Raw genomic sequence first — 14,189 nt, 5'->3', positions numbered from 1 at the left:
CCAGATCTGTGATTAAGGCTCTTTGCAGTGATTGACTGGGGGGAAGAGGGGAGAATAGAAGATTGTAATGTTTCCCAATTTACTCAGGGTAAGCTAATAGGCACAATATGGAACGTCTTATCTAAGATCCCAGGTGCTATGAGAATATTTGGGCCCAGGTGGATGCTTATCTATGAAGTTATAATTGGAGGAATGCAGAAATCGGGGAAATCCACTGTCAGCTGGTTTCAGAGATAAAAGCAAAAAAGCAATTAAAATTATATGAGTGTACAGGATAGTGGATTGCTTAACCTGGATCAGGAGGATGGTTTTGGGTTGCTCTTTCAAGTGAAAAATCCAAGGCCCTTTGGAGATGCTTATTGGCTTTCCCCCTTAGAATTCTACATATAAAATGCTAACTTAGATCTCACTAGTGAAGAAGGAATAAACTTTTTTTAAATTTTAACTCTAGTTTTTCAAATTGCAAAAATCCTCCTTTTCATCCACTAAGAACAAAACATATTAAAAACATAGTCAAGCAAAGCAAATTTCTGCATTGACAATATACAAAAAAAGATGTCTCATTCTGCACTCTGACACCTTCATCTCTCTATCAGAAGGTATGTAGTATGTCTCATCATTATTCCTCTGGAATTGTGGATGGTCATTACGTCGATCAGAGTCTCTAGTTCTTTCAAAGTTGTTTGTCTTTGCCATATTGTTTTCGTTGTATAAATTGTTCTCTTGGTTTTGTTCACTTCACTTGACATAAGTTTATATTAGTCTTTCTAGATTTTTTCTGAAAACATCCTCTTCATCATTTCTTTTAGTACAATAACATTCCATCACATTTACATGTCATAATTATTCAGCCATTCCCCAATTGATGAGCACCCACTCAGATTCCCATTTTTCCCACATAAAGAAGAACTATAAATATTTTTGTACATCCTTAGTTTGTTTTGTTTGACCAATCCCTCCCATAGTCTATCTTCCCTCCGAGTCCCCATTCTCTTTCCCTTATATTTCCTGAGTGAAATGTATTTCTGTACCAAACTCTGTGTGTGTGTGTGTGTGTGTGTGTATTCTTCACCCCTTTGACCAGTTAAGAAGAGAGTGGGATTCAAGTTTCTATCACTCACCCCCACTCCTCTTCATCTGCATAGATGTCTACTTGTATTTCCTGATTACATGAGATAATTTTTCCTAACTTTCCTTTACCTTTCTACCTCCCACAAATCTTCCCCTTTCTTTTCAAAACCACTCCCAGGACTTATCTAATTGCATTCTATGACATCTGCCACAGCCCAGAGGGGAGACATGTATCATCTTTCATATTAGAATGTAAACAGTTTACCCTGTTTAGTCCCTCATGACTGTTTGAGTTTGCCTCCTGTGTTTGCAACCCAAAACTTCTATGTATCTCTGGTCTTTTCGTCAAGAGTGCTTAGAAGTCCTCTTTCTCTCTCTTCTCCTTTTTCTCCTCTCTCTCTCTCTCTCTTGTATTTCTGATCTCTCCCCCCTCTCTCTTTCTCTCTCTCTGTCTTTTACACACACACACACACACACACACCCGCATGCGCACTTCTTGTTGTCTCATGGAGTCATTGGCTTCTATTTGATCCATTCTAGTTTTCAAGGCATTTATTGTTTGGTCAAGGTTTTGTATCTCTTCTGCCAAACTTTTAATTCTCTTTCCAATTATTTCTTCCACGGCTCTTATTTCTTTTCTTATTTTTCCCTCTAGCACTTTTATTTAATTTTAAAAAATATTTTTAAACTTTTGAAAATTCTTACTTTATCTCTTCCAGGAATTCTAGTTGAATCTATGCCCCAAATGGGTTTTTCTTTGAGACTTTGTAGATATTTTAGAGTCATTCACATCTTCTGGGTTTGTGTCTTTAGCATCTATGTCATCTTAGTAGCTTTTTATGGTGGGACTGTTTTTTCTTTTGTTTTCTCATTCATCCAATCAAAATCCTGACTTTGGGCTTGATATTAGGAACAGACTCTGGGCATTTCTAGAAGGAAGGTCTGGGCTGGCCCTTTTGCTGTTTTCTTGGAGTATTAAGTGCCCCAGTATATCAGTGACAGGCTGGGGACCCTCAAGGTTTAAGTGGTCTGATCTGGGGAAAAAGTCTGATTGCTTGCCTACCCTGTTCTGAGCTCTGCAAGTTTCTGACCAAGGTCTGAACAACAGTACACAGCTTCTGGATTCAGATACTATTGGTCAGCTGTGAAGTTCCACTGACTTAAGAAGAAAGAACTACAGGTTCCCCTTTGATCTGGGATTCCTGTCCTCATTATTCCTCTGCAAACTTCAGATTACACTAGAAGTTGGAACTGAGATCCCTCCTGTGCTCCTGAGAGCTGAGCTACATTGCTACTGCTTGCTTCTGAGTTTGTTCTTCCTTCTACCACTCCCTACTCAGGAACCCTTAAGTGTAGGTACTCTCAGTCTGCCCTGGATCTGTAAGCCAGAACAAAACTGCCAGTTGATGCTCATTCCCAACATAGTGCCCTAACATGGTTCTGGGACCTCGTCCTGCACAGCCTCTCCTTGGGTATTAGAGTATTTTGCTACCAAACTCCTGGGCAGACCCTATCCCCAGTATCCATAGACCTCTTTGTCTGTGTCTTTTTGCTGATCTGGGCTGGAAAAATAGTTTCCTATGACTCTGTTACATTTCCCCATCAGGTACATTTTCTAAATTTGTTAGAAGAGAACAGCTTCTCTGGTTTTACTCCACCAACTTGATTCCAACCCCCCTGGAATATATTTCTAATAGACAAAGATCCTAACAAAGGATGAAGGGCCTCAATTATTAATATAATTACTTATAAATGTGTGTATTTGTGCATATAAATTTGTATGTGTGGGGCAAGGTGGTGCAGTGCATAGAGTGCTGGACTTGGAATTAAGAAGATCTAAGTTCTAATCCTACCTCACATACTTTGTAGCTGTGTGACCCTGGGCAAGTCTTCACCTCTTAGTTTCCTCATATGTGAGCTTCTTAAGAGCAGGGCCTGTCTTTTGACTTTGTTTTTGTTTGCACTTTACCATAGACTTTAGCACATTATAGGCACTCAATAAATACTAGTTAACTGATTGAAGATACTACCTACCTCCCTGGCTGGTTGTAAGAACCAAATGATAAAGTGTTTTTGTTGTTGTCATTAAGTCATTTCAGTTGTGTCTGACTCTTTGTGAGTTCCTTTGGGGTTTTCTTGGCAAAAGTACTGGAGTAGTTTGCTATTTCATTTTACAGATGAGGAAACTAAGGCAAATAGGGTCAAGTGACTTGCCCAGGGTCACACATCTAGTAAGTGTCTGCAGCCAGATTTCCTGATTTCAAATACCACCTAGCTACCCTAACATATGTTTATCTGCTATAGTTCCTCATTACCTTATGCCAGGACTATTGCAATGTATACTGCCCCTACCCTCTAATCCATCCTTCATCCCACTCCAAGAATAAACCTTTTTATCATAAGATCTGCTCGTACCATTCCTCTGCACAAGTTCGGATGTCTTTGACTAACTGGCATTTAAGGTCCTTCACAATTTGGTAAACCCTGCCTTTCCAGTCTTAAGTCATATTCTCTCTTCCACAAGTGCTGTACATTCCAGCAACAGCAGTAAGCAAGTTACAGTGCTATTAGATTATAAGGATCTGGATGGCAGAAACCAAGTTTCATCTAAACTCCCTCAGGGCCTAAGGGAGTGTCTTGTATATGGTAGGAGCCTAATACAGTTTTATTGTAATATCATAGTCCTTTTCTTCCTTTCTTCCCCAGACCTGACCCTGAATTCTTACCAAATTGAGCTATGGTCCAGTGGAAAGAAAATAAGAATTGGATGGACGAGATGTGGGTTCAAATTCTGTCTCTATCACTTATTAGCTGTGTGATCTTGGGCAAAGCACTTCCCTTCTCTGACCCTCTATAAACTGAGGTGGTTGGACTACATGACATCCAAGGTACCTCACAGTTCTAAATCTATGGTTCTAATAGTTGTTTCATAAACAGACCTTCCCAGGTGATTTCCTTCTCATGTGCCATTACTTCTTTCTGAGATTCTTACCCTCCATATTCTTCAAAGCCCAGACTAAATTCCAATTCCTGCATCAAGTCTACCATGATCACCCCAGTAGAAAGTGGCTTCTCTTACCTTTTAAATCTGTTTATGTAAAATTTACATTGCCTTATGTTGTAGTTATGTCTATCTATCTACTTACCTATCTATCTTTAAATATGATCTTACAGTGTAAGTGCATATATATATTTAATATATGTACATATTTAAATATGATCTTAGAGCATCAGCTCCTCCAGGACAAAATCATGTGTTAGTCATTTTTGTATCCCCATAGTGCCATATTTTGAAAATTTGTTGACTACATTAATATAGAACTGTGTGCCTATGAAGGTTGTTTGCATTAAGGGAGAAAAATTTACCTGTTGAAGATGAAGAGTTAAGAATTTTACTCCCTTTCCTCTGACCCCAACCCTTGGAATGTAGACATCACCTGTCTTCTCTAGACATTCTTCTGCCCTTACCACCAGACATGACGCACTGGAAAAGTAAACAAGAAGGGAAGAAAGTCACTATCCTCATTCTTGACAAACTCAATCAGATACAGTCTCTCTTAGCCTTGAGTGGCATCAATACAGTTTAGTCACTGCTCACTTCTCAAGCAATTTCTGCTCTTCCCCTCCTTTTGTATGATGGAAGAGTAGCCTGTCCCCTCATAGGTCAGTGACTGCATTGCTGTTTCCAAAAGCTTGTGCAAACAGGCACTGGAATTTTATTTCTGCCAGTAAAAACTTATCCCCAATCTCCTGAAAAAAATAAATTCAATCTAGTAGGAAGAGGAGACTGGGTAAAGTCCTATTCTTTATAGCCTTTATTCTTATTCCTTCAAGACACTGAAAACACTAAACTAAAACAATTGGGTTCCAGGCCCAGCTTGGCCACTTACTAGCTATATGATCTCAATTAGTCATTTAACTTTTCTGGGCACGGTCTCTGCATCTGTAAAATAAGAGACTTAGGAACAAAACAAGATAAAATAAGAAACTTACTTTGTCATTGTGTCTTGAATGATTTTTTGTGTTATGACCCAGAATCATTATTTGATTTTTATCCTGTTATTTTATTTTTCATGTAAATATGCACAAGCTCATAAAACTATTGAGATGAAGGAATCTTAGAGAAGACCTAAGCAGAAATTTTCCTTTGCAAGATTCCTCATAAGTGGTCATCTAGCCCAGGGCTTCTTAAACTTTTCCCACTTTTGAACCCTTTTCTCCTAAGAAATTTTTACATGACTTCTGGTATATAGGTATATGAATTGGCATACAAATAAAATGTTTACTAATAATAAATCATAAAGAAATTTATTTTAAAACAATTCTTTGGTATACTTTATCATTTGGTATATTTGGTATAACTTTATCATTTGTTAAAGGTAAAAGCAAATTTGCATACTAATGAGATGGATGTGCTTGTTTATTTTTACATAAAGAATTAGATCTTGGCAGAATATTCGATAGTATAGGACATAGAGCATCTTCAATGTTTTCAGAATTCGATTTTTTTATTTCATAATCATCAATGCTGAGAATGCTGCTTCATATAAATACATAGTATAAAGTGGCAGAAGCATGTTTAGAGCCATTTCAGAACTTGTTGGAAATTCTGTCTAATCTCAAGCCAAAATTTATTTAATGACTTTCTGGGAAACTCAACTTTTAAACCTTTTTTTTTTTGCCTTTTGGAGGGCAATTGGGGTTAAGTAACTTGCCCAAAACATGGCTAGTTTTTTTGTGTGTGTGGGTGTTAAGTGTCTGAGGCCAGAACCGAACTCGGGTCCTCCTGACTCTGAGGCTGGCACTTTATTCCCTGCGCCACCTAGCCGCCCCCTCTTCTTGAACTTTTAATGGCAGATGAGTGACATTTTTTATTTCAATTGAGTATGGTTTATAAACCCAATTTAGTTTTCTTGAATCAAAATTTGAAAAGAAGTATTTTTGAAACTGTGTCTCCAGGCACTTCAGATGATCAATTATAACTCTTACAATTAAATCTTTGGAAGGTTATTTTCAATTATAAAATCATCTGTAGCTGTAAACATTTCTAAAGAACCATTTTCCACCCCTGTTCTTCCATATGTTAACTTTTTTAGTAACACTTTCAATTTTATCTTTTTTTTTTTTAAGCAATCAGGGTTAAGTAACTTGCTCAAGGTTACACAGCCAGTTATTTCTGGGTGTGGTGCTAAGTATCTGAGCATGGATTCGATCCCCAGGTCATCCTGAGCACTGGAGCTAGTGTTCTTACTCGCTGAGCCACCTGGCTGCCCCCTCAATTTATCTTTTAATATAAATATATTACAATTTTTCCTTGAAGCAACATCATTTAAAACATTTTTTTTTAAATCTGACAAATAACACAGTTTGGAAAGCCATAAGTCATTATGAAAAAAATTAACAAAATCAGATTTCTACTCAGTCAAAATATAACTTCATCTTTCAATTTTAATAATCTGTTTAAATTTTACCCTCTTGAGAGCTGCCTTACCTCTGCATGTATTAATAAGTTTTTGTAATCAGAATCCATCTCTTTCCAAAGGTTTGAAAACAGCTGACTATTAAAGCATGGCTTTTAATGAAATTAAGTATTTTGATAGTATTGTGAAGCACAACATTTAACTGATGATATATTTTTTGGCTACAAGTACCTCCCAATGGATCATGCAATGAGTAATGGTGATATGTTCATTGCCACCAGCTTTAACATTTGCAACAAAGCCAACATTCTTACCCATCATTACTCCAGCATCATCTGTACAGACAACACAATTTTTCCACTGTAAACCTTCATTTGTGAAAAATTCATTGACTTTAACTAAGGGTGACAAAATAATAATTCCTCATATATGCTTCCTTCATAAACATATCTTACATAAAGTAACAACTCTGCCATGTTAGAAATATCAGTTGTTTCATCTAACTGAATTGCAAACTTGGGGCTGCCCTTAAGTCTGGTAATAAGCTGCTGGAATTGGTCATTACCAATTTCAGAAGTTCTTTTGAAAACAGTATCATTCAATAAAGGAGTTTTATGAATTTCATCCCCATAATTTTTCTATGAACTAGTTCTGACATTTTAACAGCAGCAGGTAACATGAGATCTTTTTTTGTTGCATAGGTATTTTTAATTTTTGCAATTAAAAGAGAAATTTCATAAGACGCAAGTAAATACTTTTTGTTAACAGTAACATTTCTCAAAAACATTGTTTTTCTTTATTTAAATATTTTAAAAGTCATTCAAAATATTCCTTTGGTTTAATGCAGTATGCTATATCTTTGGTATTAAGATGTTTTAGTTTGGCTGGTTTCATACTCTCCACAGCCAAAACTTCATTACAAATTAAGCAAAGATGTTTTTCCACACCATCATCATTATTATTGCAATCCATATTGCAAAAAATGATTCAACATATTGTCTTTCTCTTGTTAATTTAGGTGTACTACACCCTGATAGCAAAGATTCTGCCACATTGTTATCAGTATTTTTACCTCTTCTCTCTAAATTTAGCTATTCGTAACTAAAAAATATTTTTGTCCTAAAATATAAATAAATATTGCTAATAATTTCTCAAATACTAGCTTTTGTGTATGAAGTTACATTTGTTTGTACTTAATTTTTAAAATAGACATTGACACATACACATACAGTGGTGATGGAATAGAAATATTATTAAAGGACTTTTGTCTTTATTTTCTGCAATTAAACACTTACGTTTCTATAAAAGGAGATAACAGCAATTTAAAAAATTGAACATTCTAACATAATACAATCCAAAGATATATTAATTTAATACTTACATGCTTAAGAAAGATGGTAGGGGGATAGCTAGGTGGCACATTGAATAGAGCACTGGCCCTGGAGTCAGGAGGACCTGAGTTCAAATATGGTGTCAGACACTTGACACACTTACTAGCCATGTGACTTTGGGCAAATCACTTAACCCCAATTGCCCTCCAAAAAGCAAAAAAAAAAACCAAGATGGTAGAAAAAGTCTTTATTTTCCATAATTAAACTATTATGCATCTGTAAGAGCAGAAAACTTTGTATATACAGTAAAAAAACTGCAATTCATAAAATGCAATAGTCTTGAATCTGAGCTGAAGTGTTTCTGACAGTGTTTGTTGGTGTTGCATGGTGTCACAACATGTGCAGGGAAAAGTGCACATGTTGTGTGTTGGGAATCAAGGCTACGATAAAGTTGGTGATGCAACATGGTCAAGCTTCTGGATACACCTTGGATTCATTATGTGTTTGATTTTTAATTAATTTTTGGTTGTTGTGTATTCAGAAATCTTTTGCTTTTGCCAAATTTGTCTCAGCCCCCACATTGAGTTACCTGACGCCAGGTGGGGTCACAACCCACAGTTTAAAAAGTGTTGATCTAGCCCCTACTTGTTGACCTATGCAGATTAAGAACTTACTATTCCATGGGGTAGCCTAGTCCACTTTGGAACAACTCAAATTTTACCAATTTTTTCCTTGTAAACAAGACAAAATCTGACTTTCTACAATTTCCATTCATTTCTCTTCCAAGCTTCCCTAGACTAAGCTCCTAAAGGTGAAGGACCATCTTAAATACAAATAGGTATTTCACAAATGTTTAAGGATTCAATGATAATCCTGAGAGATAGGTTGGCATAGTGGATAGATGACCCAAATTGGAGGCCTAGCTTCAAATTCTACCCCTGAAATATACTAAATGACCACAGGAAAGCCACTAAGAAAGTTCTCTAAGACTATTTACAAAAGAGCAGATGATTTCTATTAGTAGAGGGATTTTTGAAGATGGAAGAATAAAGGAAGGGAATCACCTGAGCTCTTCCAAATTCTCCTCCAAACAACATTAAAATAATGCCTTAAAACAAATTCTGGACTGGCAGGAACCACAAAAGAACAGGGTGAAACAATTTTCCAGTCTAAGACAATTTATAAGGTCTACAAGAAAGGTTTGTCTCACTAAGTTGAGAGTAGAGTGCATTCCAGTGCAGGCTGGGACAAAGCAGGCCACCCCTAGCAAAGCAGCAGCAGGTCTTGGGGGCAAATCGAATCAGTGACCTCAGTGACTTTCAGCCCAAGATAGCAAGGGGGTCAGAAAACTGTTAAGAAAAAGATTACAGGGTTCACTTTTCTGGCACTGGGTGCAAGACTCCGTTGTATTACCCACACATGAATTCACATCACAATTCTTGGTCTCACTTCCAGGAGTGCACTAGCACTCAAGAGCTTGCAGCTACAGGAGAGTAGGGTCCCTAGTCAGAGCTCCATGTTATAAAAGAGTGATTGTGGTCACTCACAGACCAGAGCACAGGTCAGTAGAGTGACACACTTCTTCTTAGATCATACCACCTAAGAAGAACTGAAAATTTATAGACCCCCAGAACTAGCTCTAAAAACAGCTGCAAAAAACAAAGTAACAAAAAACAAAAAAAACCCAAACCCTGAAGTTGGGGAAAATATCTCCTTCTCCCTAGGAGCGGAGCTCAACTTTAACATTAAGCTAAAAGTCATGAGCTAGAAGTGGAAAAACCTGACCATAGAAAGTTATTACAGTGATAGGAGAGATCAAAACACAAACTCAGAAGACAACAAAGACAAAACTGCTACATCCAAACACTAAAAGAAAAATGCATTTTGGTCACATGTCCAAAAGAATTCCTGGAAGAACTCAAAAAGGATTTTAAAAATCAAATAAGAGAGGTAGAGGAAAAATTGGGGAAAGAAATGAGAGTTATATAAGAAAATCATGAAAAAAAAAGTCAAGAGCTTGGTAAGGGAGGCACAAAAAATACTGAAGAAAATAATACCTCATAAAACAGAATAGGTCAAATAGTAAAAGAGGCAGAAAAATCCAATGAAGAGAAATACTCTTTAAAAAACAGAATTGACCACACATAAAAAGAGTTAGAAAAATTCACTGAATGAACTCCTTTAAAAAGTAGAATTGACCAAATGGAAAAATCTCCCTGAAGGAAATCATTCCTTTCAAATTAGAATTGGCAAGTGGAAACTAATGACTTCATAAGACATCAAGAAACAATAAAACAAAATTAAAAGAATGGAAAAAATAGAAGAAAATGTGAAATATCTCCTTGGAAGAACATCAACTGACCTGGAAAATAGGTTGAGGAGAGATAATTTAAGGATTATTGGACTACCTGGAAATCATCACCCAGAAAAAAGAGCCTAGGAATCATATTTCAAGAAATTATGAAGGAAAACTGCTCTGATGTCCTAGAACCAGGGGATAAAAAAGAAATCAAAAGAATCTACGGATTGCCTCCTGAAAGACGTCTGCAAATAAGACTCCCAGGAATATTAAAGACAAATTTCAGAGCTCCCAGGTCGAGAGAATGTTGGAAGCAGCTAGAAAGGAACCATTCAGGTCTGAATATGAGGGAGCCACAGTCAGGATAACACAAGATTTAGCAGTTTCTATATTAAAGGATCAGAGGCTTAGAACATGATATTCTGGAAGGCAAAGGAGCTAGGATTACAAATAAGAATCACCTACTCAATAAAATTGAGTATGATCCTTCAGGGGAAAAAATGAACATTCAGTAAAATTGAAGATTTTCAAGCATTCTTTTTTTCTGGAGGGGGGAAGGCAAAGCAATTGGGCTTAAGTGACTTGCCAAAGGTCACACATCTAATAAGTGTGTCAAGTGTCTGAGGCCATATTTGAACTCAGGTACTCCTGACTCCAGAGCCAGTGCTCTATTTACTGCACCACCTAGCTGCTCCTCAATCATTCTTTTTTTTTTTTAATTTTTTTTTGGAGGAGGGAAGGCAGGGCAATTGGGGTTAAGTGATTTGCCCAAGGTCACGCAGCTAGTAAGTGTTAAGTGTCTGAGGTCGGATTTGAATTCAGGTCCTCCTAACTCCATGGCTGGTATTCTATTCACTGTGTCACCTAGCTTCTCCTCAAGTATTCTTGATGAAAAGACCAGAGCTGAATAGAAAATTCAACTTTTTTTAAATTAAATTTTATGTTTATTTTTAGTTTACATCATTCATTTCCACAAGATTTTGAGTTACAAATTTTCTCCCCATCTTTCCCCTACCCACCACCCCAAAACAATGATCCCACTGTATACCCCCTCCCCTAATCTTCTCTCTCCTATATCCTCCTCCATCCCCCCTCTGACTTTCCACTAGGGCAAGATGGATCTCTATACCCCAGTGCCTGAATATCTTATTTCCCAGTTGCATGTAAAAAATAATAATGATAATGATTTTTTTAAACATTTAATTTTAAAACTTTGAATTCCAGATTCTTTCCCTTCCTCTTTTGTTGCCCACCCTTACTGGGAAGATAAGCAATTCAATATAGGTTATACATGTGTAGCTATGCAAACCATTTCCATAGTGGATATATTGTGAAAGACTGACTGTATTTCCCTCCATCCTATCCCATCCCCCATTTGTTCTATTCTCTACTTTGACCCTGTCTGTTTTTAAAAGGGTGTGCTTCCAACTTCCCTCCCCCCCAGCCTACCCTCCCTTCCATCATCCCCCCTTTCATCCCCTTCCCTCCTACTCTCATGTAGGGCTAGATAACCTATTTAGTGTGTATGTCATTCCCTCCCTAAGCCAAATTCAATAAGAGTAAGGTTGACTCATTCCCTTCTGCCTTCCTGTTCTTCCCCTGCATTGTAACAGTTTTCCCTTGCCTCTTGAATATGAGATAATTTACCCCATCTGTCTCTCCCCATCTCCTCTCATTATATTCTTCTCTCACCTCTCAATTTCACCTTTTAAGTATCATCCCTTCCTATTCAATTGGTCCTGTGCCCTCTATGTATACCTCTATACATATATACACACACTCACATATGTATTCATACATCCATATACCTTCCTATATAGACATATATATGTACATATACATATATATATATATACATTTATATTCCCTTCAACTATTCTCATACTGAGGAAAGTTTCATAAGTTACAATTATCATTTTTCCGTGTAGGAATGTAAATAGTTCAACTTTGATAAGTTCCTTATGATTTGTTTACCCTGTTTACATGCTTCTCTTGCTTCTTGTATCTGAATGTCAAATTTTCTATTCAACTCTGGTTTTTTCATCAAGAATGCTTGAAAGTTCTCTATTTCATTGAATGACCATATTTTGCCCTGAAATATGATATTCAGTTTTGCTGGGTAGGTGATTCTTGGTCTTAATTCCAGCTCCTTTGACCTCCAGAATATCATATTCCAAGCCCTTTGATCCCTCAGTGTAGAAGCTGCCAGATCCTGGTTTATCCTGATTGTGTTTCCACAATATTCAAATTCTTTCTTCCTGGCTGCTTGTAATAGTTTCTCCTTGATCTGGGCACTCCGGAACCTGGCTATAATATTCCTAGGAGTTTTCTTTTTAGGATCTTTTTCAAGAGGTAACTGGTGAATTCTTTCAACCTCTATTTTGCCCTCTGGTTCTAAAACATCAGGGCAATTTTCCTTGAGAATTTCTTGAAGGATGATTTCTAGGTTCTTTTTTTGACCATGGCTTTCAGGTAGTCCAATAATTTTTAAGTTGTCTCTCCTGGATCTATTTTTCAGGTCAGTGGTTTTTCCAATGAGATATTTCACATTGCCTCCTATTTTGTCATTTGTTTGGATCTGTTTGGTTTATCATAAAGTCACCAGCTTCCATTTTCTCCAATCTAATCCTGAAGGAATGATTCTCTTTAATGAGCTTTTGAGATTCTTTTTCCATCTGGCAAATTCGGCTTTTTAGGGCATTCTTCTCATTGGCTTTTTGAGTCTCTTTTTCCATTTGAGTTAGTCTATTTTTTAAGGTGTTATTTTCTTCAATTAGGTTGTTGACTCTCTTTTCATGATTTTCTTGCATCATTCTCACTTCTCTTCCCAATTTTTCCTCTACTTCTCTTATTTGGTTTTCAAAATCCTTCTTAAGCTCCTCTATGGCCTATAACCAGTTCATGTTTTTCTTGGAAGCTTTTGGTGCAGGAGTTCTGACTTCATTGTCTTCATCCTGTTCCATGCTTTGATCCTTTTTGTCCCCAAAAAAGGAATCCAAAGTCAGATTGCTATGTTTGCTTTCCTTCCTTTGCTTGCTCATGTTGCTGCTCAATTACTGTGTTTCCCCGATAATAAGACACTGTCTTATTAATTTTTTTGGACAGAAAAACACCAGAGGGCTTATTTTTAGGGGAGGGCTTATTTTAATGAACATTGACAGCAATTTTAATAAACAGGTAAATGTGAACAAAAAAATGTACCTTTATTCAATAAGCAAATCACTGGGGAAGAACAGGATGACGCACTCACTGCTGCAGCTCTGATTGGATGCAGCTCGGAGCGGGGGGGGGGGACGGTGCATACAGAGGGTACTGTAATGTAGCGTGTAACGCAGGGGATCACCTTCACTACAGTAGCAATCTCAACAGGGCTTATTTTCGGGGGAGGGCTTATTTTAGAGGAATCTTACACAGTAAGGGGAGGGCTTATTTTGGGGATAGGTCTTATTATCGGGGAAACACGGTACTTGACTTTTGAGCTTATTGCTACAGTAGAACTCTGCTTCCAGAGAGGAGAGCTTTGTCCCAAATCCCTGGGGTTTTCTCAGCTACTGGAGCTATTACTTGGCTGCCCTCTCAGAAGTCTCCACTGGCTCTGGCACACTGGTCATGCGCCCCAGGACTTCCACCCTGGACAGCAAACTAGACCTAAGCAGATTAAAGCAAGAGTGATTACCCCTCAGACTAGATCACTTGGTCCCCCTACAATCTGCAGGCCAGGAGCTCTGAAGCAGCCATGTAGTGGCCACTGTGCCTCAGCCACTTCTCCCTATGGGGGCAGGGCCCAGGCCACCCTCCCTGTTCCCACAAAGTCTACATTGAACTCTTACCTTGTCTTTGGCATTTATGGGTTGATAATTCTGGAAAGCACCACAGCTGCTGGTGATCCACTCGCCCAAAGTCCCTCCAGCCAGGGCTGGTCGTGGCTGCCCTTAGGTTAAAACCTCAGACTCATGCAGAGCTGGGCTGGGCTCCCACTGTGCTGCAATGGACCCTTCCTGCTGGCCTGCCAGGCTGTCTTTAGAGGGAGTTTTATTTCTCTCTATCACTTTGTGGGTTCTGTAGCCC

The 14,189-nt window shown here is 37.8% G+C and overlaps 1 protein-coding gene and 1 long non-coding RNA gene across 2 annotated transcripts in view; one reads left to right on the top strand and one right to left on the bottom strand.

The window, feature by feature from the left end:
• Nucleotides 1-4,557, bottom strand: part of LOC138152232 (uncharacterized) — a 29,033-nt gene extending 24,476 nt beyond the window's left edge. Inside the window, exon 1 of the long non-coding RNA XR_011166062.1 lies at nt 4,438-4,557. This is a non-coding gene — a long non-coding RNA (uncharacterized lncRNA). The remainder of the gene's footprint in view (nt 1-4,437) is intronic.
• Nucleotides 1-14,189, top strand: part of TIMP2 (TIMP metallopeptidase inhibitor 2) — a 321,405-nt gene that overhangs the window by 158,124 nt on the left and 149,092 nt on the right. The gene's annotated exons all lie outside the window — the stretch shown is intronic.

Source organism: Petaurus breviceps, unplaced genomic scaffold (genome assembly GCF_028583685.1).
Source record: "Petaurus breviceps papuanus isolate PSGF00001 unplaced genomic scaffold, PetGlider_PUasm1.0 90925, whole genome shotgun sequence".
NCBI lineage: Eukaryota > Metazoa > Chordata > Mammalia > Diprotodontia > Petauridae > Petaurus > Petaurus breviceps.
The sequence above is the reverse complement of the archived record's forward strand: the minus strand, read 5'-3'. Positions and strand labels throughout refer to the sequence as shown.